This window comes from Elgaria multicarinata, chromosome 22, assembly GCF_023053635.1.
Source record: "Elgaria multicarinata webbii isolate HBS135686 ecotype San Diego chromosome 22, rElgMul1.1.pri, whole genome shotgun sequence".
Taxonomy (NCBI): domain Eukaryota; kingdom Metazoa; phylum Chordata; class Lepidosauria; order Squamata; family Anguidae; genus Elgaria; species Elgaria multicarinata.
In genome coordinates, this window is record NC_086192.1 from 13,148,785 (window position 1) to 13,160,936 (window position 12,152).

At 45.3% G+C, this 12,152-nt stretch overlaps 1 protein-coding gene across 1 annotated transcript in view; it reads right to left on the reverse strand.

The window, feature by feature from the left end:
- CUX1 (cut like homeobox 1) overlaps positions 1 to 12,152 on the reverse strand; it is a 313,297-nt gene that overhangs the window by 12,185 nt on the left and 288,960 nt on the right. The window lies entirely within an intron of this gene.

Genomic DNA, 12,152 nt, shown 5'->3' on the forward strand with positions numbered 1-12,152 from the left:
GAGCATCAAAACAGCACGAAGTGGTCCTGTACTGTCCTTGCATCAGTGCTACGAAGGAATGGATAACATCTGACCATGAATGGCAGGGCTGGGCCGCCTTTGGCCCTCCAGATGTTGTTGAACTCCGACTCCCATCAGCCTCGGCCAGCATGGACAACCATCAGGGATGTTAGGAAGGCCACAGGTTCCCCATCCCTGCTTTAACTGGGGATGCCAGGGCCTTAACATGAGGCTTTCTGCATGCAATCCAAGTGGGTTGGATAAATTCTTGGAGAAGGCTATGAATGGCTTCTGGCCCTGATGGTTGTGTGCTACCTCCAGTAGCAGAGGCTGTAAGCCTACATACACCACTTGCTGGGGAACATGGGTGGGAGGGTGCCGTTGCACCATGTCCTGCTTTGTTGGTCCCTGGTTGACAGCTGTTTTGAGTGCTGGACTAGCTGGGCCCTCGGTCTGATCCAGCAGGCCTCCTCTTACGTTCTTATGCTTGACTTTTAAGTTGTGTCTCATCCTTCCACATCAATGCGCCCTAAAGAATGTGAGGATTAAAAGTGGAGGGAACACAGCATCGATGCAGGGCTGGCATTTGGGTTTTCTTTGTGCAAAACGTCCCGCCTGCAAAGGCCTTCCAAGTGTCCAAAGCGCTTCTACTTTTAAATCTTAGAACAAGCCTGTACGGGAAGTCCGTTATTATTTTGCCCCATACTGCAGACGAGGAGACTGAGGCTGAGAGAGCAGCCCGCCGAAGGCCACCTAGTGAGCGGCAGGGCACAGCAGCCTCTACGCCACTACACTACACTGGCTCTCATCACTGAGCACGTGCAGAGTGCTTTTCCCTCGACGCTTTGAGTAGCCCCCAGGAGTCAGCAACGCACGTCTTTCGGATAGGTTTGCAGGAATGAAGCGATGCGACACATGCAAAGTGCATAGTGCGCTGGACTTAAAAAGCAAAGGCACCTTTCAAGCCCAAACTTCCTTGCTGCTACATTTTTTGCTCCAGTTCTTCAGGGACGAAGGCAGAAGGATGCAGCAGGTTTTCGTAACAAATCAACCTTTCGAATAGCTTGTCCGGCACCGAACCAAGCCACTGGGGGTCACTGTTTCTTAAGCAACGCCAACTCAGCCTTCTCTCCATTTTGGCAATTGGCTTTTCTTTCTGCTCCTTTGCCATTACTGACCATCACGAAGTTGACAATACTGGGGAGTCGCTGAGGCTCAACTACCCCCAGAGTCCCCCACGGCTGAGCCTTGAACTTCCTGGCCTTGCTGCCTCTCCTCCCTGCCTGTTCTCCGGCCTTGTCTGAGCATGCGAACAGGGACCGGAGCGAGGAGAAAGAACCGCTTCCTTCATTTGCCCTCGCTTGCCTTGAATTTGATCGTGTGGTTAGGCCTCGAATGACCACATGGGCAGCGGAGACAGAGAAGTGGGGCATTTGAGTGTAGCTGCGACTGGGAAGGAGCAATAGGAACAGCAGGATATTTGCAGATGACACAAAATTGGGTGGGATAGCTAATACCCTGGAAGACAGAAACAAACTTCAAAGTGATCTTGATAGGCTGGAGTGCTGGGCTGAAAACAACGGAATGGAATTTAATAGGGATAAATGCCAAGTTCTACATTTGGGAAATAGAAACCAAAGGCACAGTTACAAGATAGGGGATACTTGGCTCAGCAAGACTAGACGAGAAGGATCTTGGAATTGTTGTAGATCGCAGGCTGAATATGAGCCAACAGTGCGATAGGGCTGCAAGAAAGGCAAATGCTATTTTGGGCTGCATTCATAGAAGTATAGCTTCCAAATCGCGTGAGGTACTGGTTCCTCTCTATTCGACCTTGGTTAGGCCTCATCTAGAGTATTGCGTCCAGTTCTGGGCTCCACAATTCAAGAAGGATGCAGACAAGCTGGAGTGTGTTCAGAGGAGGGCAACCAGGAGGATCAGGGGTCTGGGAACAAAGCCCTATGAAGAGAGACTGAAAGAACTGGGCATGTTTAGCCTGGAGAAGAGACGGTTGAGGGGAGACATGATAGCACTCTTCAAATACTTAAAAGGTTGTCACACAGAGGAGGGCCAGGATCTCTTCTTGATCCTCCCAGAGTGCAGGTCACAGAATAACGGGCTCAAGTTAAAGGAAGTCAGATTCCAGCTGGACATCAGGAAAAACTTCCTGATTGTTAGAGCAGTACGACAATGGAATCAGTTTCCTGGGGAGGTTGTGGGCTCTCTCACACTAGAGGCCTTCAAAAGGCAGCTGGACAACCCTCTCTCAAGTATGCTTTAGGGTGGATTCCTGCATTGAGCAGGGGGTTGGACTCGATGGCCTTGTAGGCCCCTTCTAAATCTGCTGTTCTATGATTCTATATAGCACTATGAAAGCGGTATATAGGAGTTAAGGATTTTGTTTATGCCTAGGATCGCTGTTTAAATGCAAGCTCCGGCACACTATGCTTATGAATTGGTTGGTGGCCCATAAAAGCCCAATTTTAGCAACAATGGTTTATTTCGTTTTTTGGAACACACAGAATCCAGATGAAATTAGGAAGGTGGAAAGTCGTAGTTTTGATATAGCGTTGCAGATTTGCTGCTGATGTTTTGATGTGGATTTGAGGGTGGCGGCACTTCATTGACTTACGGATTCGAGGATATTTTGTGTTTTTATTCGTTCTGATCCAAAGTACCGCAAATGGGAGGAGAAAATGTATTAGTGTTAGCAGAAGGGTTCTCAATGGGCTACAGCGGATACGAGCTGGACAGACTGTATGAGAAAGAAGGAACAAGGAAGAAACTCAAGCGTTCTCTAAAATGACCTTACACAAACATCTTACCAAGAGTTTCTGCAAACACAAGAACCTCTCTGGATTTGGGGTTCGTTTTCACACACAACACTCTTCCGCTACGTGGAAAACTTACAGAAGGGCACTTCTGGATCTATTACGAATGCAACTATTTTGTTTTTCTTTTAAAAACCCCAACTTAATAATATATATTTTATGAAAAAAGAAGAAGAGATAATTTCCTCCACTGCAGACATTTTGTCCTTGCGAAGAAACATTTCCCGACATACAATATCCGAAGTGGCTTACGGGATTTCATAGAATCATAGAGTTGGAAGGGGCCTAACAAGGCCATCAAGTCCAACCCCCTGCTCAGTGAAGGAATCAATGTACATGGGGTTCCCTGGTAGTCACCCTTCCAGAAACTGACCAGGCCTAGACCTGCTTAGCTTCATCAAGTTTGCAGCATCCCATGCCATCACACCAGATGATCAAAACATGTCTCATCTTCCACCGACCAAAATGTTTGCTGCTTTCGAGTCCGGCCTGCCCAAAAAAGACAACCCACACGTCGTTGTGTTTGTATAAAAGATATTTACTTCAATTATCACACCTAGGGTGCTAGTGAATAATAATACATCATGTGAGTTTCGTACAGTGATATTGCTTCTCCATATCATATGGGGACTGTTGTACAGTGCTGAGAACATACATTGTATGGCTAACCCAAGACTAGAGGAAACGTTACGTTTCCCCCGCTCCGTCACTGCCAGCCATATAAAACTTTTTCTTTTCTTTTTTTTTTTAATAAACTTTTGAACAAGAAATAAAATGTTACAAAAGATGAAATCACAGCAACACAACGTGGGGCTCCTCTCGAACTACTTGTACAAAAAAAAAATGACACTTTTTTTTGGTCAATTGGGTCTTTGTGAGGGTTTTTCATTAAAATTGGTGATTGTGAATATAAGAGGCGAGCTTCTAAAAACATCTAAGACTTAGTGCGTTACAGGAAAAAAATAATATATATATATATCTATTTATATATATATATTTATATATATATAAAATACTGCTAAAAATGTTGGACACCACACGTACACGGGGGGGGGTAAAATGGAGCTTATCGTTTTTCGTTTTTTAAAAAAAGAAAATATTCTCAGGAAAAAAATACACCTTTTTTTTTGTGTTTCGAGTTCATTTTGTGCTGTGTTAGTAGTCAGGGCAAGTCCAAAGGTTAGCCCAATAAAATGGCAAGTAGTTATTGCACAAATGCAAGAAAATAAAATAAAATAAAAATTCTTCGGAGCACGATCCGCTGGGAAGGTGTTGCGTACGAGCGCCGGTGTCAAAGGCTCAGGGTGCGCGCAAGACCTTCCCGACGGACTGTGACCTCGACTTAAAATTATACATATACGAAAAGGGACTTTGAGGGAAGCAAATTACGTTGCCCATTCACTTTGGATTGAAACGTCCAAACGCACAGTACCAGTTTGGGTGGGTTTGAGGAAGAGCGGCAGAAAACGGCTTTCAACATCGGAAATGCATAGACTATTCAGAGAGGAAATTGAAGAAAAGAAAAGAAAAAAGGAACGTTTACCAAAATCTCATTTTTTCCCTCACCCCTCCCCTCCTCTTCAACCCTAGCCTAAGAAAATAAACGGGAAGGGGGGGGGGGAAGTGGTCGGTTTTTGACTTGGAAAGATTGGGCACGATCCACCGGAAACTCCTCCCTGCTCTCGAGAAACTAATACAAGTGCTTTGCGCACCCGTCCCTCTTCTGCCGCTACGCATTTCAATCACGCTTGCGTAGCAGAGGCTCCTGGTGGATCGTGCCCAATAAACCTTTACGCAGGTGGTTCCCAAGAGAGTAAGCACCCATTTGCTTCTAACTCTTGGAGGGAGGCCGTACACCCCCCCTCGAAATATCTTCACATCTTACTGGTTTGCATGCCATAGGGCCAACAATTATTATTTCTTAAATAGAATGGGGTGATCTAATTATTATTTTTACAGCAACTTCTCGCTGCTTTTGTTTTTTACACGCGTCGTTCTGTAACAACGCGTAACTGTTGTGATGAAGAGGAAATTTCACCAGGTGCGACATGCCTACAAATGACACCTGCTGAAATTCCCTTTTCTATGCAACTGTTAAAGATACAGGAGCCCTGTCTTCTTTTTCATAGGGTCACCCTACCTAATAAGCAGACCTTGTTAACTTTAGTCCAGAAAAGATACACAGGTTGAAGAGGAGCCTTGGTTGAAGAAAGAAGCCAATTTCAGATTAAAATACTATTTTTCTGGAAATTGCAATGCACTTTGGGAACGGGGGAAATGCCTCTTCATGGACCCAATCCACAGGCTCAAGGAGGCTCAGAACACTTCATTCATTTCACACATCTCTCTTGGACTTTTCTTCATCAACCCCCCCCCCCCCCGGGCCCTCGCACTGGTGTCCTTCTAAACTCTCAAGGCAGAATATCTTTAAATAAAACAATTTTATACACATTTACAAACAAACCCAGAATATACAACAGAACCGATATGGGTCTTGAGTGACTGACTCAGGTACACCGCGGGTCACGCAACCACCGGATTGGTGCCACGTCCCACAGGCGGTTTGAGCAACTGAGATATGAACAAATGTGTGTGCACGGCCATTGCAGTTTTATACAGGAAAGCTCTGGAACGCACTTTGTTGGGAGAAGAGGGATAATCTCATTACAAATAGGAAAGGTTCGACATTTGTGCGAGTTTTCAGGGTGAACCGAAGACAGATATGCTTGTGACGCAGTTGATTTTTTAAAAAACCAACCACAGGTAAGTGCTGATGATGAAGGCTGAAGAGGCAGAGAGCAGGTGCTTTCACTTTGTTTTAAACAAGTCCCAGTTAAACTGGACCGAACTTTTCATGAGCTCCCGTTCCCAAGAGACCAAGAAGTTGAAACCGACGCTTCGGTGCCTGTTAAGGCTGCATAAGAAAACGTGACACAGAGGATTTGCCTTTTTAGGGCGCCGGAGCCGTCAGGCGGTTTAACAGACAACGGTTCGTACTATTGCGTTGATGAACTGGTAAATCATAGCTCTGTTGTACGGAACAGCCATTCCAGAGCAGCAATGGCTGTTTAGGGGTAGGACTTCGGCAAAACGTCGCTGCAGTACCCACAAAAGCTCTCCAAATCCAAGGACTTGCAGCTTTGGGGAGCGTTGGCAGGCAACAAGGGCAAGAAAATGTAGGCCAGTTGTTTACCGAGTGGGAACGAAATCATGGTTGTGCAACGTGGTGAGGTGATTTCTCAATGGCGCTACCAAGTGGTGAGAATTTCGCCACTCCCCAGAAATCCAGCGGTGTGGTAAGTCCTCACCACTTGGTAGGCCAATCGAGAAACCACCTCGCCACGCGCGTCGCCGCTTGGCAAATCGCTGCTACCCGCTCACCCGGCCTGGCTAACATTGGATTACAAAAAACGCCACAATTCCACCAGGTGAAAATCGACAAAATAGAACAATGCTAACCAGCACACAACTGCTAGAATGTTAAATGGTATCGAAAGAACTGAGGGAAACAAACATTTGATGCAACGTATGAATGATCAACAGTTTTAATACGTTGCATAATTAATTAATTAATACGTTACATAAAATGTTTGTTTCCCTCAGTTCTTTGGGCAATTCCAACTGCTGCCTTCGATATTGTTTAACTGTCCCCTGTTCTGACAGCCAGGATACTCCCAAGACTGAGCATATCTTTGTTAACTTTAGCTGCCTGGCAATAAAATATTTTTTTTCTTCTATTGCACAAAAATTTAATGCACACAATTAAGCGCTTTAGAAAGAGGAACAGTGCCCAAACAACACGCTTTTCGGCCTGGCCATTGAGATTGGTCCGGGGTTAAGTTTTTAAAACAAATGCCAACCACATGAAGGTTGATATATGCTGAAATCCTTTGTGCTATAAGAGGATCCCCCAGGAGAAAGAGAGAGGCCCTGTTCAGACAACACATTAAGCCATGATGGTTAAGCATTTTGAGCTAACCATGATGGCTTAGTCTGTTGTATGAACAGTGCTTTTCCTAACCATGGTGGCTACATAATCATGGTTTAACCATACTCACTAACCACTCGCTGCACTAGGACGAGCAGCCCAACCATGGCTTAGCGTGTTGTCTGAATAGGCCCAGAGAATGACGAGAAGAGAAGGGGGTGCCATGACTTCCTTGTTAGAAAGAAACTTATTTAAACGGATTGAAGCTACTACGGGTGATACAAACATGCTCAATTTTAACTTTGGACAAAGGAAACAACTTTTCATCTAAAAAAATCCAAAGTAAAGCTCAGCATTTCTGAGAAAACAGAGTGGAAGAAACAGGCAGTGGAGGTAGCGTCCTGGTTCCTTAAATCGCACCCTTCTCTAGTAGTAAGCAATGCTATTAAATTATGCATCCTTATAGCATATAGATGTAATTTGGTAAATGGGAAACACAGGAATCCAATTAATTTATACTCTGGGCAGGTTTTTTTGGTGTGTGTGTGTGTGTCACTATTTCTCCAGCAGAACAAGCCGCTGAAAGAAACCTATCACAAAAGTTGGTTCTCCAAACCGCTTAAAGCCATGAGCCTTAAACTATTTAAGTTCTAAAGAAGTCAAAGGGAGGAAGACGAACGAACCACAAACTCCACGACCTTGCTGAATTATACGCCAGGTGCCTTCCCCTCTCCAGAAATAACTCTCCCTTGTTTTTCGCCCTTGTTCAGCGGGATTTTTTAAGGCGAAAATACAAATTTTGGGATGATTTATGCAGGGCTCGACGCATGCTTCCTCCTGTGGGCAAGGAGGGCATCCCCATTCACCCCGACGGAAGGGCGTCTCCGCAGAAACACGGTGTATTTTTTGTGTGAAACGGTGTCCTTCACCGAAGGGAACGGGGAAGCCGGCTCAAGCGTGGCCTCTGTGGGCACGTACGTGCACGAGGGATCCCTCGCAGGGAGAATGCTTGGCGTGCGGAACCGTGGGGAGGAACTGCATTAGGGTAATGATGTATTCAATGATGGAGAAAAGTCTGCAATGCTGCACTCAGGTGATGTATCAACTAGTCCCGCTGCAATGAATGGACACAGTTACAAGAGCTAAGAGCTGGTGGTACCGATTACAGTGGGGCGGGGAATTTGCTCTGGATTTCAGTCAGAACTCTAAAGGACCTCTCCAAGGTGCGGAGAAAAAAATCCGTTTCTCCTCCGAAGCCTTTTTTGTCCCCCCCCCCCCCCGAAAAGTTGGAAAAATTTAAAAAAAAAAAAAAAAGGAAGAAAAAATGGATTATGGAATGTTTTATTTTAGCATGACGGATAAAATGTTTAAGACGAGGTGTTCAGATATTTCCTTCTCCAAATGATTTCTAAAAGCTATGTACAGTATCAGATTATTACAATTTCTCTGCACCGAGGACAAGCAAGTCCTGGGTTGCAAACTGAGACTACAACTCTCAAAGGAGCAAGATGCATTTCTGCCTCTAGGGGGCAGCACTGCCACTGAAGCAGAGGCCGAAACTGATAGCAATTGCTCAGAAAATGAGTCTGATTGAACTTTGTGAATATTCATTGAATCTTGGTTTCTCCCTTTTTTTTCTCAGTTCTATTTATGGGAATGAGTGCCTTCTGTCTGCTTGACGGAGGACTAGCAGAGACATAAATAACTTTCTTTGTTACTAATGTTGATGGTTTCTTCTCTGTGTGTGTGTTTTTAATTGTTTTTTGCCTGCTCTTCATAAACTGGCGAAACCAAAGGAGCTTGTAGTTTACCAAATGGTTACCAATTTGTTCCCCCCCCAAAAAAGCACTTTTTTCAAAAGTAAATTCAATGTGTAAGAATTGTTTGAAAACACTGTACTTTTAATATACCAAATGTGATGATTTTATGCCAAACCAACTTGTACATATTTACATTTTATGTTCCTAAAGTAACAAAGTGACTTTCAATCTGTAAGAAGTGCTAAAATTGCATTTTTTTTCAATTTTTCCAAAAATTTCTGTTTTCCCCCCAGAAAAACACACACACACACACACACAAAAAAAACCCACCGAAAAAAGCCCCCACATTTCCACACACCCCCAGGCTTCAAAATTCCTGGAAATTTTAATCTCTAGTTCTGACTAAAACTCAGAGTAGATCCGCCCGCCCCCGTCCCCGCTGACATTTGAGCCACGTAGCTTTACTACATCCTGATAAAGGAAGGCTGAATTTCAACTTCCACCATCTGAACATTGCCCAGGTCTTATAAAACCCACAGAACTGTTACTTCCGCCTTGATTCTACCCAGAAGGGAACGGAGCCTTTAGCATTCAAATGACCAGCAGTAGCTTTTAAACTCCTGAACTCCGATCCTGGATCTGAATTTAACCGGGTGGGATGCAGCAAGTCCTTACTGAGCCAAGAAGGTCTGAATGCAGTCAGACGTGACAGAAAGGGCAGAGACGGCTGTTTGGTGAGTAGAACTTTGGGGATAGGGTTCTACTCACCAAACAGCCGTGACTCAGATCAAACATCCTGACCGATGTGACAATTTCTGCACAATACCCTTCAGGTAAATATTTGCATCTCTTTCGCATCATTCCTTAATGCAGCGTAATGCTTTAATCAGTGTACATCAACTAAAAGTGCAACCCTAGATGTGTAAGGTCCACTGAACTTAATGGGACTTATTCTCAACTAAGAGTGTATAGGATTGCAGCCTAAAGCACACTTCTCTGGGTGTAATCCTCATTGGATATAGTGGGTTTACTTCTGAGTAAACATGCAGAAGTTTACACTATAAATCTTTTGGGGCCCTTTGCTACTAAGTACATAAATTATGATCAATGCCACTGAACTTCCTGATAGAGCAGTACGACAATGGAATCAGTGACCTAGGGAGGTGGTGGGCTCTCCCACACTAGAGGCCTTCAAGAGGCAGCTGGACAACCATCTGTCAGGGATGCTTTAGGGTGGATTCCTGCATTGAGCAGGGGGTTGGACTCGATGGCCTTGTAGGCCCCTTCCAACTCTGCTACTCTATGATTCTATGTTCAGGAAAAACTTCCTGGCTGTTAGAGCAGTACGACAATGGAACCAGTGACCTAGGGAGGTTGTGGGCTCTCTCACACTAGAGGCCTTCAAGAGGCAGCTGGACAACCACCTGTCAGGGATGCTTTAGGGTGGATTCCTGCATTGAGCGGGGGGTTGGACTTGATGGCCTTGTAGGCCCCTTCCAACTCTGCTACACTATGATTCTATGAACGTTAAGGACATTAAGGATGTGGTTACTCTAATATGTAACCACTGCTTTTCCTTCAGGTGGTGGCTTTTGTTTATTAAATTATCTTAGCTCCAAAAGTTTCCTGCACTGGCGTTTTGGTCATATGCAGATGGGTTTACTTGAAATTCTTTAGCTGGGCAGTCCCAGAAACTACAGCAAGTGCTAAAAATGACAGAATTCCGTGGCACCTTTAAAAGTGTTTTGGGGCGTGAGTGGTTGTTACAGGCTACTGGGTTGAGTTGGGTTCCGGTTCTGCCAGGTCCAAGTCATCAATCAGGTTCTTTTGGTTATCAAGATGAAAACAAGTGCGAGTTTATTGGCTTCCAAAGCATCTTAATTTCCTACGTTTAGATGCTTTGGGAGCCTGCGAAAAGGACCCACCTCCCCGCTTCTTCTGAAAGGGGGGGGAAATGCAGTTTGTCAGCTCCTGAGCAGAGGAGCCTATAAGATCCAATGCACAGGCTTCATGCTTCGGTCTCGCTCCAGGAGGAATCGCGCAACCGGCCTGGAGAAAGAGCTGCAGCTGAAAGGGACGGCTTCCCTCTATTGTGGGCTCCCCCGATAAACACCCAGCTGTGAGACCTTCACTAGCTGGAAGGAGGTGCTAACTTTCTTTGCACGCATATATTCTGCATCCTTTTCCCATCAATAAACTGCCGTCTTTTTGCACAAGTGGCTCGTTTTCATCTCGATAACCAAAAGAACCCGACTGATGACTTGGTCCTGGCAAAACCGGAACCCAACTCAACACAGCTACCTCAGACGCTCACTTAAGACAACTCATGCTAACCCAGGTCTTTCTCTTTTTAAGACGATCTCATAACGGAGTGGAAAGGGGGGGATGAGTTTACAAGTTTGGGTTGGGGACGCTGAGCCACCAAGAGGCACCATTTGCCAGCCAATTTACTCAGGTGATGTGATTCACAGGTAACGGCAAGACGCTCTCTTACTTGATGAATAGCACGGCAGCCCCAAGCATCTACGGTCTTTCTTTGGGGGTGGGAGCTGCACGCCAAAGAGCAGAGAAACTTCTTGAATGTCCCAGCTTAACAACGGGACAGATCTGGACTGTTTGAAGGCCGAAGGGGAAAGGTTGGGTAAGTTTTACTGGTACAATTTATAGGCCACCCTGTAAGTGAAATTCTCTGGGTGGCTTGAGGGCATTAAAACACGTCATGCTGATTCCAAAATAGTTCATTCGGAGCTTCCAAAGGAAGCAGGCTGTCTTGAGCTGTTTTTTTTTTTTTAATGGAAGAGCAGTGCCTCGATAGCCGAGTTAGCCAATGCTTTTAACCACTGAAAGCCACTTCCAGAGTTCCTCCTTCAAACATGAAGGGATGATGTGACGATTTGCTTTTCAAATCTGTTGTAAGTGCATTTAATTTCTTAATCCATTCATAATAGCAATGTATCATTTTAACGCTTTCAGCCCTAGGTAGTAGCTACTTTAGGTGTGCTTGTGAGGTATTTTTCTGAGAACCAAGTGCGCACCCAGAGCATGTGCACTTGGTCCCAGAGCATGCGGAAAGTGATCATGGGGACTTTGCTCGATCAGAGACGCAGTGCAATCCTATACATGTCTGCTCAGAAGTCCCATGGAGTTCACTGGGGCTTACTCCCAGGTAAGTGAGTACAGGGCTGCCTCCCAGGTGCAAGAGACAACACTTGTCATTCCATTAGCACTAGCGGAAACCAGGTTCTGAACTACGCGCAAGAGAAGGCTCCAACTGAAGTCAAATTCGCGCAAGTCGGTTTTGCGTAACTCTTGCGCAATGCGTCGCGCGACCGCTTTGCACCGCTGTGCAAACACAGCGGCGCATTCCGCTTGTGAAACCGGTTGCACAACTGCTTGCGCATTTTGTGCAATTGCTTGCAGAAGTGTAACGGGCAACCGCTTGCACAACAGAAAGGTTCAGCGGCGCTCTGCTAGTGGTATTGAGGTATGCCGAATGTCACCAGTGAAGGCTGCCCCAGGTATCCATCATCCCAGAGTGGCCATCAGGTATATTATACCTGCACACATGATGTAGACCTGGAATTTACCCAAGATGCACCATCCACCTTTTTAATCGAAGCAAGGCCAAGAAAG